Below are 16,931 nucleotides of genomic sequence, written 5' to 3'. Positions count from 1 at the left end.
GACCCACTGACCGACCGATCAAACTCCAGATCGGGGAAAACGTTGGTCATGGCTAGGGAGCTAGGGGCCTTCATGGAACAGATGGGGGTGGTGGACCCATGGAGGTTACTGCACCCGGGAGAAAAGGAGTTCTCGTTCTTTTCGCTGGTGCACAAGGTATAGACCCGTATCGACTTCTTTGCAGTGGGGAAATCGGTGCTTCCAGGGATCACGGGAACGGACTACTCCACGATCGTTATATTCGACCACACTCCACACAATATGGATGTGAGGTTGGAGACAGGCTAGGACCAGCGCCCCACATGGAGGCTGGACACGGACCTCCTGGCTGACAAGGCTGTCGGCCAAAAAATATCGCAGGCCATAGGCGATTACGTTAGTAACAACCAAAATGGGGAGGTCAGAGGAGAGATCACAGCCTCCAAGGCAAGTAGAAATAGGAAGAGGAAGAGAGGGTGGCCAGGCTAGTGGACTCCATTCTGGAAGTCGTTAGAAAGTACTCCGAGGCCCCGACCGTAGGGCTATGGGGCAGGGGAAAAAGCTGCAAATGGACTTTAACCTGCTATCCACTATGAAAGCAGTGTACCAACTCCGCCAGACACGGGGACCTTCTACCAAAATGGGGGCAAATCTGGCCACCTATTAGCTTCCCAGCTGAGAAAGCAGGCAGCCACGAGGGAAATAGCACAGGTTAAGGATAGCAAACGCAGACTGGTAACAGAGCCAAAGGAGGTCAATCGGGCATTCGAGACCTTCTACCGGCGACTGCACACCTCCGAGCCTCCCAACGGGAATGCGGGAATGTAACAGTTCCTAGACAGACTGGAACTGCCAGTGGTGGGGGAAGTCGGACTGGGCGAGCTGGAAGCACCAACAGACCTGGGAGAAATCATGGAGAGCATCAGCTCCAAGCAGGCGGGGAAGGCACCGGGACCCGACGGGTTCCCGGCGGACTTCTACAAAAAATACGCACCAGTCCTGGCCACACATCTAAGGGACATGTTTGCGGACTCACTGGCAGGGGTCACTCTGCCCCCCACGCTAGTGCATACCACAATTTCACTGATACCCAAAAAAGATAAGGACCTGATGGAATGTGGATCATACAGACCCATTTCACTGCTGAACGTGAATGCGAAAATACTCGCAAAGGTCCTGGCCAAAAGGCTGGAGGGCTGTGTACTGGCGGTGGTCGCAGAGGATCAAACCGGCTTTGTCAAGGGTAGGCAGCACACAGCGAACATCAGGCGGCTGCTGAACTAACACCACCAGCTCGGAACACTTCCAGCTGCAGAGAGAAACAAGACAGGGCTGCCCCCTATCCCCACTATTGTTCGCACTGGCAATCGTACCCCTGGCGATAGCCCTGCGGGATGCAAAAGGCTGGAAGGGAGTCCGGAGAGGAGACAGAGAGCACAGAGTCTCACGCTATGCAGATGACCTGCTCCTCTATGTCTCGAAGCCACAGGAGGGACTGAAGGTAATACTACAAATACTGAAAGAGGTTGGAACCTTCTCGGGCTACAAACGTAATCTGGGCAAAAGCGAGACATTCCCAGAGAACCCAAAAGGGGGAGGGGCAGAGCTGAAGGGGCTCCCATTCAAAGCGGCCCAGAAGAGATTCCGTTACCTGGGGATCCAAATAGCCAGAGACTGGACACAGATCCAGAAGTGGAACGTGACCAGCCTGGTGGAGGAAGTAAGAAAACACCTTCAACGGTGGGGCTCCCTCCCACTCTCCCTGGCAGGAAGAGTGCAGGCAATCAAGATGAATGTACTGCCAAGGTTCCCCTTCCTGTTTAGATCCACCCCAATCTTAATCCCCAAGGCCTTTTTCCAAACCATAGACTGGCTAATCATGGCGTTTGTGTGTGTGTGTGTGTTTGTGTGTGTGTTTGGGGGACACATTTGCACCCGATGTACCACACATCATGGTCTGTAACCGTCCTCGTCGCAGTAAACATCGTTGTCTTACTCATCAATTTGTCGAGCTCCCTGGCTCTTGTCCCATCGCAGGAAAGGTAGGTCTGTCCCACCCAGTCCTTCCTTGCCTGCAGACGGTCTTTCTCCCACAGGTGCATCTCTTGGAGGAAGATTGTCAGCCTTTGTCTCTCTGGCCCAGCAAAGGATACTTTCCAGATTCTGGTACTTGGGCAGCTTGGCTGTTACCGCTCTCAGCTGATCCCGGCCTTGGGCATTGGTCGGAGCGACATGTGAGCCCGGTCGATCTCTGGTGGCTTCGAGAAGCTGTCCCTCTCCACTATGTTTCCCAGCATTAGGGCCATGTAGTCGTTCGAGTCACTGCCCTTGATTCCCTCTGGCAGGCCCACTATTTGGATGTTCTGCCACGTCGACCAATTATCTTGGTCCTCAACCTTCCCTTTCAGGCTTACCTGGGACGCCACCAACCTCTTTATTCCGGTCAGCCTGATCCATTGATGCATGCTCCAGCTCCCTTAACGTGCTCACCTCGGCTCCCCATCTCTTTTCCATGCCGTCGATTCCCGCTTGGGTCACTGTCTGTGCGGAGTCTGCACGTTCTCCCCGTGTCTGTGCTGGTTTCCTCCGGGTGCTCCGGTTTCCTCCCACAGGTCCTGAAAGACGTGCTTTTTAGTTGAATTGGACATTCTGAATTCTCCCTCTGTGTAGCCAAACAGGCGCTGGAGTGTCGATGTTGAGGCTTTGAAAAGGTAAAAGAAGAGGCATACCAGGATGTTGCTTGTTGTGGAGCTTATTAGCTATGAGAAGTTGGATCAATTCGGAGTGTACTCACTGAAATGACAGAGATTGAGGGGCGACGTGATAGAGCTTTACAAAATTATGAGTGGCATGGAGAAAGTAGGTGGTTAGATGCCTTTTCCCAGGTAAGAAGTGTCAAACACGAGGGGATATAGTTTTAAAGTGCGAGGAGCAAAGTTTTGGGGAGATGTGCAAGGCAAGTCTTTTACACATGGATGGTGAGTGCCTGGAACACACTGCCGGGAGAGGTGGTGGAGCAGATACGTTAGCGATGTTGAAGAAGATTGTCAGAGGATACTACAGGATATAGATCAGTTGTAGACTTGGACAGAGAAATGGCAGATGGAGTTTAATCCAGACATATGTGAGGTAATGCATTTTGGAAGATCTAAGACAGGTGGGAATACAGGTGGGAATTGTACATTAAATGGCAGAACCCTGAGTTGTATTGACAGGGAGAGAGATCTGGGTGTACAATCCAAAGATCACTGAAAGTTGCGATGCAGATGGATAAGTTAGTCAAGAAGGCACATGCCATGCTTACGTTCATCGCTCGGGGCATTGAGTATAAAAATTGGCAAGTCATGTTCAAATGGGGCGGCATGGCAGCACTGTGGTTAGCACTGTTGCTTCACAGCGGCAGGGTGTCGGGTTCGATTCCCACTTCAGTCACTCTCTGTGTGGAGTCTACGTTCTCCCCGTGTCTGTGCTGATTTCCTCCGGGTGTTCCGATTTCCTCCCACACGTCCTGAAAGACGTACTTGTTAGCTAAATTGGACTTTCTGAATTCTCCCTCTGTGTAGCCGAACAGACACAGGAGTGTGGCGATGTGGAGGCTGCGGAGAGGTTAAAGAAGTGGTGTACCAGGACCCTGCCTGTTATGGAGCGTTTTAGCTATGAGGAGATGTTGGATAAATTTGGTTTGTTCTCACTGCAATGATGGAGATTGAGGGACGACGTGATAGAGGTTTACTAAATTGTGAATGGCATGGACAAAGTAGATAGTTAGACACCTTTTCCAAGGTTCACATTGTCAAATACTAGGGGATATAGGTTTAAGGTGCAAGGGGCAAAATTGAGAGGAGATGTGCTAGGCAAATGTTTTACACATGGATGGTGAGTGCCTGGAACCTGCTGCCAGGGAGGTGCTGGAGCAGATACGTTAACGATGTTCAAGAGGCATCTTGACAAATACATGAATAGGATGAGAATAGAGGGTTACAGACCTCCGAAGTGCAGAAGGTTTTAGTTTCGAAAGGGCATCATGATCAGCAGGCTTGGAGGCCCGAAGTGCCTCTTTCTGTGCCGTAATGTTCTTTGTATCTTTCTTTGTATCTTTGAATCCACCTTATTAACATAGCCTGTATCACATCTGCATTCGCCATCTTTATAAGTCTCCCATATGGGACCATGTCAAAAACTGCATCAACTGCACTACTCTCACCTACACACCTGGTCACGTCCTCTAAAGATAATCAAATTGATTAGGCATGACTTCCTGCTGACAAAGCCATGCTGATCATCTTGATCAAACGTTGCCTCTCCAGCTGGAGAGAGATTCTGTCCCTTAGACTTTTTTCCCAATAGTTTCCCAACCACTGGTCTGAACCTCATGGGCCTGTAGTCCCCTGGTTTATCTCTACCACCCTTCTTAAATAGTGGAAACATATTAGCTGCTCTCCAGTCGTCTGGCATCTTATCCGTGGCCAGAGAGGAACTAAAACCAGCTTTTAAAACCAGGGACACAATTCATCCGGACCTGTAGATTTGTCGACTTTTAAGCCTACCAACAGCTCCAATACTTTGCCACTCCCTATGTGAATTTGCAGAAGAACCTCACAGTCTCTTTCCATGAGTCTACATCCTCATTCTCTTGAGTGAAGGGATGTGAAATATTCCTTCAACACCCTACCAATGTCCTCTGGCTCCACCCACGTTCAATGCCCCGAACGATGAATGGGACCTATTCTATCCGAGGTTATCCTCTTCCCATTGATATAATGAGGAAAAATCTTGAGATTTTCCCTACTTTTACCAGCCAGAACTTTCTCACATCCCCTCTTTCCTCTCCTAGTTTCTTTCTCAATTAGTTTCCCCAATTAATGTTGGACAAGTTGAAATCACTGATACGATTACCCTATTGTTAATATTTTTACACACCTCTGCGAATTGTGCAGATATTTGCTCCTCAGTGTCCCGCTGATTACCTGTGGTCAATAATAAACACCTAGCAAAGTGACTGTCCCTTTTCATTCCTAAATTCTACCCACATTACACCTTATGATTTACCTTCCGAGATATCACGTGGGATTCTCCGGTCTGTCTGGCCCGTTTTCCTGTACAGCGCACCCCCGCCGACAATGGGATTCTCCGTTCCCGCAGCCAGACAATGGGCTTTCTCATTGTGATCATTCCATGGTATCAGGAAAACTGCAGGCGTGGGTGGGCTGCCAGCGGACCAGAGGATGCCGCCAATGGAGAATTCCACTGATCATCTCTCCTTACTGCAGTAATAACTCCTTAACTAATAATACAATGCTTCCTCCTCTTTTACTCACTTCTCTGTCTCAGCTGAAGATTCTATATCCCGGTACGTTGAGCTTCCAATCTTGGCCCTACCTCGCCCATGTCTCCATGATGCCTACTATATCGCAATTCCATGTGCCCATCTTCGCCTTTACCTCATCCATTTTACCAGTGATTCGCCTGGCATTAAAGTAGGGGCTATCCAATCTTGCCTTACTCTATTCAAACTTAATCCTGCTGTATTCCCTCTGACCTGTTCTCTTTACTGTATTCTGCTGTGTTACTATTCTCATAACACTCTGAGTCCCGCCCGCCCTGTCAAATTAGTTTAAACGTTGCCCAACAGCATGAACAAACCCGCCGGCAAAGATGTTAGTTCCCCTCTGGTTCAATTGTAGACTAACCCACTTGTTCAGATCCCATGGGCGAGATTCTCCACTCCCACGCCAGTTGGGAGAATCGCCTGTGCCGCCAAAAATTCCTGGGACGCCGGTCCGACACCCTCCCGCGATTCTCCCAAGCGGCGGGAATGGCCCCGTCGAATTCCGCGGGCCGCAGGCCGGAGAATCGCCGGAGACACCCAAAATGGCAATTCTCCAGCACCCCCGTATTCTCAGGCCCAGATGGGCCGTGCTGCCACGCCAAAACGGCGGGTTCCCCCCGGCGCCGTCCACACCTGGTCGCTGCCGTCGGGAACAGCGTGGCAATGCTGGGGAGGTGGCCTGCCGGAGGGGTGAGGGGGGATCCTGCACCGGGGGGTACCTCAAATGTGGCATGGCCCACGATTGGTACCCACCGATCGTCGGGCCGTCCTCTCTGAAGGAGGACCTCCTTCCTCCCACGGCCCCGCAAGATCCGTCCACCTTCTTGCGGGGCGGACTCGGAGAGGACGGCAACAACGCATGCACGGGTGACGCCAGTTATGCGGCGCCGGCTGTATCATCTATGCGGCGCCACCTTTACGCGGCGACAAGGCCTGGCGCATGTAGATCATGCAGCCCCGATCCTAGCCCATTGTCAGGGCCTGAATCGGTCGGGATAGGGTCCATTTTGCGCCGTTGTGAACCTCAACAGCATTCACGACGGCGTGGGCACTTCGGCGCGGGAGTGGAGAATCCCGCCCCACATTCTCCAGAAACGGTTCCAGTGATCCAGGCATCAACAACCCTCCACCCCTCTCTCCTGCACCAACTCTTACGCCACGCATTCACCGCACCTTTCTCCTATTTCTGTACTCTATTGGAAGCTCACGCCTGTATAATTAACCCTGGCCTCATTCTCTCTCTCTCTCACACATGCTGTTTTCATTAACTACACAGATAACATAACAAATCGCATATAAAAGTTTACGGCCGGGATTCTCCGGAACCGCGCTGGCTCGGAGAATCGCCGGGTTGTGAGGGGGAGAATCGCGCGACGCCTGTCCGCAGCTGGCCTGCCGATTCTGCCCCGCCGATTCTCTGGAGCCTGTGGGATTCCTGCCGCGGTCGGGGCCATTGAAAGCGCCCCTCCCCCCCGCCCCCGCGTTTCTCCAGGCCTCGACGGGCCGAGTGCCCGCTGAGTTCGGCCGAGTCCCGCCAGCGTAGGACACGTATAGCCCTCCCGGGCGGTACATCGGTGTTCTGCCTTCCAGGGCCGTCCAGGTGGGGGGTCTGGGGGATCCAGCGGAGGTGGGGGGGGGCTCCACGGTGGCTTGGCCCGCGTCGGGGCTTACCGATCAGCGGGCGGGCTAGTTCCATGGGGGGGCCTCTCTTCTTCCGCGCCAGGCCCCTGTAGGGCTCCGCCAAATGGCTCGGCGGCCCGGTGCGGAGGCGGAAACACACGCACATGCGCGGAATTAGGCCGGACGTGGAGCAGGAGCGTGAACGCCCGCCGGCCATGGCGCACATGGGCGCACTCATGCTAGCCGTGGCGCACATGCGCGAACACTTGTTGGCCGTGGCGCGCATGCGCGAACTCGTGCCAGCCATGGCGGGCTGGCTTTCAAGCCCCCGAGCTGCGGACACCACTCGGTGCCCTACTAGCCCCCTCGGAAGGGGCGGAATGGCTGCAAGTTGAGAGTCGTTTACGCTGGAGAGGCTCGCGGCGCTTTTCACGCCGGCGATAGAACCTGGCCGCGGGATTGGAGAATCCCTCCCTACAACACTCATCACGCCTACCTCAAAGAAAAAGAATGAAATTACACTGGCATGATTCTCCATTCCTGGGGCCATGGGCAGGATTCTCTGTTAGCCGTCGCTAAAATTGGGAAATGCAATTGGGTGGTTAAATTGTGGCAGGTGCTAATTTGACGCCAAATCACAATAATCTGTCACCTCCAAAACGGCGTCAATGTGTTTCACTCGGCACGTGCAGTGGGCACTGTTTGCATATCATTAGCATGCCCCACCCGATACTCTCCAGGCGTTTCCACGATTCTGCGCCTCTGATGGACCGAGTCCCCGATGGCGTGGTTCACTGAGGGAGAGGGGGGGGCGGGGGTCCGGAAACTGCACGACATGGTCATAATCTGCTGACAGTCATGCTGCTAGTCGGGGGGGCTTCTGCTGGGGCTGGGGAGAGTAATGGGGTGGCCAGGAGGTGGGCTGTGTTGGGGTGGACGGACATGGAGCACCATTGCCGCAGCCGGCAAGGCATTCATGCAGCAGCGCACACCGCTAACGGCCCACTTTGAACTTAGTGCCACGGGTCTTTAGGTCAGATCCCCTAAATGTCCACTGCCCCAGATGACCCGTCAGCTGTGTGGGCGTGCTTTGGCACAACCAATGCCATTTTGCTGCCTTGGTTAAGCGTGTGTAGGGAGTGTCAGGTGTATATCCGGCTGCAGCTTGTCAGCCTCCCAAGTGTCAATCACGCCCCCCGTGAATTCTGCAGCGTTTTGCATTGGAATTGATTGTGTTTCACATGGCATCCTAGCCCCTCCATGGTGCGACTCCATTTCTTCTCTCATAAAGATCCATGGATTCTCCATTGGGGTCAACACTTGTGTAACGGCGGTCAGTTTCCAGGATCTCCCCTACCAAATGCTGCCTTTCCTCCCTCCCTGTTCCATCTAAGTGTTCTTTAAATGAGCACAGTAAGAAGTCTTACAACACCAGGTTAAAGTGCAACCTGGTGTTGTAAGACTTCCTACTGTGCTCACCCCAGTCCAACGTCGGCATCGCCACATCATTCTTCATATGAGATCACCTCTTTACTTCTCATTGGTTTACGTGCATCCCATTGTGTAGAGGGATAGACCGATCTATTGCTGATAAACCTGACATCCTCCTCAACGGCCACAATGCGATCGCCGAACACACTCTCAGCCAGTAGTGCCAAATCTAATCTCCGTGGAGCCCGCTGAAGGGATCTGTCCCCAGCTGAAGGTCTACACAATGTGGAGCATTATCTGAGATCACTATCCTCAATTATTCCACTTTTCTATATCCCAGGAGTCGAGATTTATCAAAGAAAAATAGTCTATTCTTGAGTAGATATGTAAACTTAAGAAAAATGGGAATTCCGATCTTTTGGATGCAGGAATTTCCACGGGTCCGCTCCCTCCCCGCCACCACCCCCCTCTCCCTCCCCCATCTGCTCCATGAAGGTTTGAAGCACCTTCACCATCCCGACAGATTGAGGGCTTGATCAGTCCATTTAGGCTTCCACCATAGTTAAAGTCCCCCAACTCCCCCCCCCCCCCCCCAAGACTAATCGATGTGTGTCCACATCAGGGATGGAGGCTAGCACACCTTTGATAAATGCTACATCATCCCAATTAGGGCCATATACATTCACCATAACCACCAGAGTACCTGCTAAGGAACTTCCCGTTACATATCTGCCGTTAGGGTCAGCCCCCGGTGGTCGAAAAAGACAATCGCTTATTCATAAAAACCATTGCGTCTCGGGCTCTACCAGCGTAGTCTGAATGGAGCACGTGTCCCACCCACTCCTTCCGGAGTCTGGTCTGATCACTCACACGCAACGGTATCTCCTACAAAAAAAACACATCAACGTTAAAGCTCTTTAGATGGGAAAAGACTCTTAAACTCTTCACTGAGCCACCCATTCCCCTGACGTTCCAGGCGACCAGTCGAAATAAAGGTTTCCCATGCCACCCCCTTCCAAAATCAGCCAATTCCACCGTCAGGAATAAACAGATAAACCTCTGAGGGGATCGATCAAAGGACCCCCCACGAAGATAGCCAGTCCCACCTCCAGAAAATATAAGAATGCTCTCCATCACCCATCAGCCAGCTAACCCCTCCACCTTATTCCCCTGTGATACACCCGAGGTGTAAACAGGCCCACAGTTTCAACCCCACCCCCTCCCCAACCCAGCTATTAAGCAAGCCAAACCAGCTTGTACTGGTGTGTGAACTGCAGCTTCTCCGGTTAAATTATTCTGAAACGAACGCCCTTCTTGTAGAGCACAGCCTTCACCTTGCCAAAGGCTACCCGCTTCCTCGCTAGTTGTGCTACCACATCTTGATACAGTTGCATAGTGCTTAATCCCCATTTCACGTTACAGTGCTCCTGGGCCCAATGCATTATCTTTCCCTTATCTCGGCAACAATGAAGCTACATAATCAATGTGGTGGTTCATTCGGTCGCGGTTTCCTCCAGAGCCAATTGGGTCCTGTGGAGTAGGGTGGTGGGGAGAGAGGCCACTATCGCACACCATCTTCCAGATCATCCGTGATAAATACTCACTGGGGTCCGGGCTCTTCAATCCCTCTGGCAATCTCACAACCATTCTTCAGGAAACAACTAGCCCATTCATGTATCAGGCTAATGAACGTTTCCTTAACTGTGTCTAACCCACTTCCAATGTTCCTGAAATAAGGAGATCGGTGCTGAACATAATACTCCAGATGTGACTCACCAATGCTGTGTACAACAGAAGGACAACCATCTTAATTGTGCAATCAATTGCCATCACAATAAACAATAACATTCGTGCAGCTTTGCTATTTGCTTGTTGTCCATGTACGATAACCTTTGTGACGCATGCACTAGAACATACAGGTTTATCTGCACCTCAGAGATTTGCAATCTCTTACCGTTTACATAATCAGCATATTTTAATTTTTCCTGCCAAAATGGAGAATTTAAATTGTTCCCACATTATACTCCACTTGCCAGATCTTTGTCCACTCTATTCACATATCTATATATTTTTCCTGCTTCCTTCTGTCCTCTTCACAAATTGCCTTCCCATCTATCTTGTCTCGTCAAAGAAATTAGCACCCATACTTTCAGGCACTTCATCCAAGTCACTTATATGAATTGTAAAACGTTCAGGCTCAGCACTTATCCAGGTGGCACATGATTTGTTTTTTTTAAATTATAAATTTAGTCTACCCAATTATTTTTTTTCCAATTAAGGGGCAATTTAGCGGGTTCAACCCACCTACCTTGCACATCGTTGGGTTGTGGGGGCGAAACCTACGCAAACATGGGGAGAATGTGCAAACTCCACACAGACAGAGACCTAGAGCCGGGATCGAACCTGGGACCTCGGCGCCTTGAGGCAGCAGGGCTAACCCACTGTGCAACCGTGCTGCCCAGACACGATTTAACAACCAGTAAAAGGTCCATTAATGCCAACACTCTGTTTCTCCTAAGAGAAGCAACATTAAATCCATGGCTATATATTACACTCTTAGACCATGAGTTACAGATCTTCAGTACCTCCATGGCAAAGAGCCACAAGGAGGAATCAGGTCCCTTCAGCACGACTAAGTGACAGGTGGGAAGGCAGAGGACAACTGCGGACTGCGAACATCTAGAGAGTTAAATACACTTTGATGATGTTTTTTCTGAATGTTAACGATGCCATGTTCAGTGAGGAGCAGCTTTGTGTGTATTGCTTTCAGATCCCTTTCCATTGCTGCCAAGCTACTTCCATCTGAAATTCCAGATTTTCCATGAACGGCTGTTTATTTAAGAAATGGTTCAGGTGAGTAAGGTATTGTGCAACATGGAATATCAGATCACAGCCGATTTTTCTTCAGGAGAGAGGATTACTGTGCACATGGACTTTAGATTTCAACAAGATTGATAGATGTGGATTGTTTCCAGACGAGGCAAGTGATTTTGGAAATAGAAGCCACCCAATCACTGGAATACCGCCCACAACAAATGATAGTTAAAGCCACAGATTTTTCTTGGGTCCAATTCGTTGTCTTTTTTTGCTGAAAGTTCTTGCATTCAAGATCTGAGTACAGAGGGAATGGGAACATATCCGGTGCCCTCCACCGGTTGGGGAATAGGAAGGAAGTGTGGTGAGGTGTGTTGGCTTGATCCCAGACATATAAAATAGAAGCGAAACCAGAAGCCCTCCTCTACCCAACCCCACCATGATAAATATAACATGGACCCCAGCACACCTTCATGTGCTGGCAGTTCTCCATTTCCTGTTCCACGTTCCTACCATCCTCCCATGATCATTCTCACCTTTGAAATAAATAACATACACTGTAAGTTGTGACTCATTCACGTCACCCACATGTGTGCTGATGGTGAGCTTTTAAGCACCTGCACAGTGGGGAGAGGAACACCCTGTCCGTGGCAGCAATGTGTCAGTTTTTCTTGGCGAAACGGTCACGGAGATCCCTTCTTCTCATTCCCCTCATGCAGTTCGGGCAGCCTGCAAACCTTCACCAGACCTCTCAACTCACAGTTTGGCTGGAGCGTCATCTCTGCGGCTTCCTCATCCCTGGATCAACAGAGAGGACCCCAGCCACCCTCACCCTCCCTCAACCAGCCCCCGCTCCTCACACAAACACTCACCACCACCCCACAACACCGCTGATTCAAGCTCGCAAAATGATTAGCATCTCAGAGCTAATGCCCAAATTAGGCGGGCTTTCCCACAGACCAGCCATGTAATGGTAGTCAACGAATTATAATTTAAAGCCAATGCCCTATACACCTCCATTGCCAGTCATTCCTGTTGCTCATAAAAGGATACATGGCCCCACAGGGATACGCAATCAATATGGAATTGCCCTGAGAATCATATTATTTACAGTTCAGAAGGGGGTGCTTTGGCCCGTTGACTCTGTACTGTATGTTTGAGAGAGCATTCTACCTGGCCCATTTCTCTGCTTTATCTCCATAACCTTGCATATTCTTTATTTTAAATAGCATACAATTTCCTTTTTAACACCTCGATAGACCCTGCCTCCACCTTGCTCTCAATAACTGTATTCCAGACTGCAACCACCCTCTGGGTGAAAAGAAAATCACATCACCACTTCTATTCCTTTTGCCAATTATTTTGAATCTGTCTTCACTAGTTCTTATTGTTCTCTTGCATTTCTCTTCATTTAACCTGCCCATATCCCTCCAGATGCTGAATATATCTCAGTAAGCTTCTCTCCGCCTTCTTTTCTGTAAGGAGAACAATGATGAACACCACTTGCAGTAAATACTGAAAGTGGCAATGGCACATAATGCACATGGGTGTGAGAGTTCATCAATCATCCACCAAGATTGACTTGGTAGCACTTAAATCGGTGGGCTGGCAGATAAATTAACTACACGTCTTTGAAACTAGGCCTGCTGCAGGTGATTAGGAAACCAATGAGGGAAAATAAACCTACGTCACCTCATGCTGAATGATCTAAATGTTGGGAGATGCATGTATCCATGACAGCATTGGAAAGAGGGGCCATTGCACAGTCCGTGTGGGCATAATGTTACACAATGTGGATGCTGGCCATAGTTTTTTTTAAATTTACTCTTTAGAAGTAACGCTTAATCAGCAGAAAACTGATGGATTGGGGTTCTTCCATGCCCAGTAGGCCCAGGATAATACTCCACAGATCTGGGTGTCAGTCCCATGGCAAACGGTGAAATGTGGATTCAATGCAAATCTGCTGTTAAGAGTCTAATGGTGATCACTCAACCATTGTTGATTGTCGTAAAAACCTATCCGGTTCATTCATGTTCTTTAGGAAAAGCAATTGGCCGCCATTATCTGCTCTTGCGCCCATGTGATGCCACATCCACAGCAACATGTTTGACTCCTGTCTGACCTCTGAAATAGCCTAGTAAGCCATTCAGGTGAAGGACAATTACGGATGAGCAACAAAGTCTCTCCCAACCAGTGACAACAACAACCCATGAAATATATACATTTTAAAGTTATCTCCTGTCTTCATTGCATGCATCTCCAGATATGGCCAAAAGTAATGCACTTAAGTGCTGACATTGCAGTGACAAGCCTTTGACTTCAAGGTGGCATTAAACTCAGTGTCACATCAAGGAGCGCGCGTACATTTTGACTCAATGGGAATGAGCAGAAAACATTCTACTGGTCAGAATCAATCGAGTATGAAGGAAGCCGATTTTCGTTACTGAGACCCAAACATCTTAGCCTCTGGATATCACTTCATGAGTTCTGAAGAGTACTAGGCCCAACCGTCTTCAACTGCTTCACCAAAGACCTTCCATCCGTCACAAGGTCAGAAAATGGGGATGTTAACTAGTTTTTGCAGTGCTCAGTGGAATTCGGCACTCCCCAGATCCTGAAGCATTATGTTTCTGGCCGAAATTCAGATTTGGGCTGATAAATAGCCCATAAAGTTTGCCGCATATAATTTCCAGGGAATGACTATCTCCAACAGGAGATACATTAGACATACTCCCTTGGCATTCTACCATTATTGTAACCTTCAGCATCAACATCCTTGGAATCACCATTAACCATGATCTCAGTTGGGGCAGCCGTGTTATTACTATGCCCAAAATAACAGGTCATATGCTTTGCGGGCTCAAACCTCTCACAAAGAATCATGGGTGTCTCTACAACACATGGTATGCAGTTTTACAAGAAAGTCAGTCGTGACCACCTTCTCAAGATCAATTATGGATGAGCAAAGATGCTTGTCACTGCTGTGGATGTGCAACAAGATATTTTTAAAACAATTACTTTCAGACTTTGTATTAGTTTGAGGAGCTGTATTAGTATGATTCGCAGTGTTACATTGTGGGACGGTATTCGTTTGATAATCCATTAGCTTAAAGCCTGCCCTGGATAGTTAAAGGGGTCCACCACTGGCCACAATGCAGTGGAGAAAGCCTGACAGAACAGTTCAAATTTGGAATTTAATTGTTCAATGGGTCTAATGGAATGAAGTGACGACTGAAACAGTCTGTGAACTAAAGATGGACCAGATGGGTTTGAACGAACAACGTCAATACTGGGAGGACACAGCTGCCATTTTTAAAAACCAGTTATTTAATGTGACCAAAATGTTCAAGTCACAGGGGTTTTATAATTTAACCTCAGCATTGGCTACATACGATCGCAGCAGGGATTAATTTGGTTGTCATAATTATTTTTTTCTACTAAAAAAAGAAATAAGCTAAGTTGAATGATGTTGCAACCTCAAGTCTCCAAGGACAACTTACAGTGCTTAAATGAGACTCTGTGAATAGATCGCCCCAGAGTTAAATTCATAGGTTGGCTGCAGCAAAAAGGAACAGGTCGCTTCAAACAGAAAAGTATGGGAACATTTCACACTATCAGGAAAGTTTACTACATGATGCTTGCTGTCATTGGCGTTCCTGGTAAGTGAAGTAGTGTAAATCAGTCCGTGACTTTTGTTTGTGGTTAATCATTTCCAATGCTGCTCTAGCAATGATCATTATGCAGACACTTAATCAGTGATAGCATTTCGTTAAATGTCCTAAACCGCATATATGTTTAACTGCTTCAGTTCAACTGAATATAAAACTCTTTGCTACTCTCAACTGGCTGAATTATCAAGTTATTTCCTTTAATGATATTGTGTGTAGCTGAATCAAGCATCCCCTATCAAGTAGAAGTTATTAATTAGCGAGTCTGTCGTTGTAGAATTCTACCGAGTATGGGACACTCACCAAAGTGGGATACCTGGTCCCCAGCAACCATATATCACTGGGAGTCTGTGTCAGTGTAGAATTGTACCGAGTGTGGGGCACTAACCGGAGTGGAACAACTGACCCCAGAGATCATGTATCACTGGGAGTATCTGTCAGTGTAGAATTGTACCGAGTGTGGGACACTAACCGGAGTGGAACACCTGCCACGAGCGACCATGTGTCACTGGGAGTATTTATCACTATAGAATTGTACCGATTGTGGGACACGAACCGGAGAGGAACAATGTGTTTCTATTTCTATTTAGTTGTTTCTTGCGATGATTTCTCCACTCAATAAATCAGCCTCCATGTACGAATGCACTTGGTGCCCAAGGAGAATAATGTTGCCATCAGATAAAATGCAGTACGGGTAAAACGTGCAATGCATTGAACTTGTTCTCTTTCCATGTGACCTGCACCAACAGGGATAGATGTGACCCATTCACTGACAAGTGAACAGTTAGACAGCCCTGCTGCTAAAATCTTCTACACAATCAATTGTTTGTCACTAAGTACATTTACTGAAAGTGCTCGTTGTTTAAGTTGCCGATTAAACACGCTCCCACAATTTGATCATTAGATTATGTGGGTCATGAACCTTGACATTTTACGATCTGTGCATTACAGTGACTGAATATTAGACCGTAGTAATTGAATTGTTCACTTCCCTAACTGATTCATCCCTAACAGATCAGTAATGATTAATGTTGCTGTATGTTTCTACATATAACTTAGAATGGTCTCTGGCCTTAGCTCAGTAAAGAGTTTCTTTGCCAGGAAAGACACAGACGCCTGAAGAAACTTGAAGCAGGATTTCCGAATGCAGAGATAACTGATATCAATGAGAGAAGTTGTGCAAGTCTACAATAAGTGTACCACTTACCTATCTGAAAAGTTATTGAATAATTGATGACTGTGATAAATCAATACACAAGTGATATAGAGCAACGCAGAAACAGCACATTCGAATGAAATGGCTTGTCTTCATGTCCCATTGCATTTCAAACCATAGTTCTGATATCATCATTGTAAAATATGTTGCCATATCTTCTATTCCACAACATTCTTTTTATAATATGGAGACTAGAAAATCAACTGTACTAATAACAATGTTTTCTAAAATGTCCACTTCAACCTGTGATTTTAAATTTTATCCTTCAGTAATTATCCTCACTTGTTCATTGCCAATTGTTATTCTGCCCTCAGCATCGCCAATGTAGAAGGCAAGTGGTGAATATTAAAACCAGTTACTAAATTGGAATATGTACCAGTAAATCACTTTTTCACCTGGAAGGGGTGTTTGAGGCTGTGTACAATGGGGGGGAAAGAGGTGAAAGGGCAGGGTTCCACTTCGTATGCTTCCAGATGTTGCTAACTTTTGCCTTAGTTTAATTGCTCTGTTTTATCACCATTGCTCTTGAGTCGCCGGGTATCTTTCTGATACCGCCAAGTGGTTCAAGTCCGAGTAATGATCAATAATCCAATACACCGCTTAGTAAGATTTAATTCAAAGCACATTTATTATACACAGTAATCACTACTCATGCATAAATTCTACGTCTAAGCTACTTCCTACAACTAACAGGCCAATACTTAATTTGGAACTGTCCCACCAGCGGGATTCGAAGTTGGTACAGATTGGTAGCTAGGAGCGCCTATCTCGTAGCGAGCGTTGAAGTAAGACTTACTAGGTTATAAACCTGGCACATCAAGATGCTGTGGTGTCGTTGGTGACTGGGCTCTGGGTACTGCGGGGAAGTGAAATA

This window comes from Scyliorhinus torazame, chromosome 14 (assembly GCF_047496885.1).
Source record: "Scyliorhinus torazame isolate Kashiwa2021f chromosome 14, sScyTor2.1, whole genome shotgun sequence".
Lineage (NCBI taxonomy): Eukaryota > Metazoa > Chordata > Chondrichthyes > Carcharhiniformes > Scyliorhinidae > Scyliorhinus > Scyliorhinus torazame.
The sequence above is the reverse complement of the archived record's forward strand: the minus strand, read 5'-3'. Positions refer to the sequence as shown.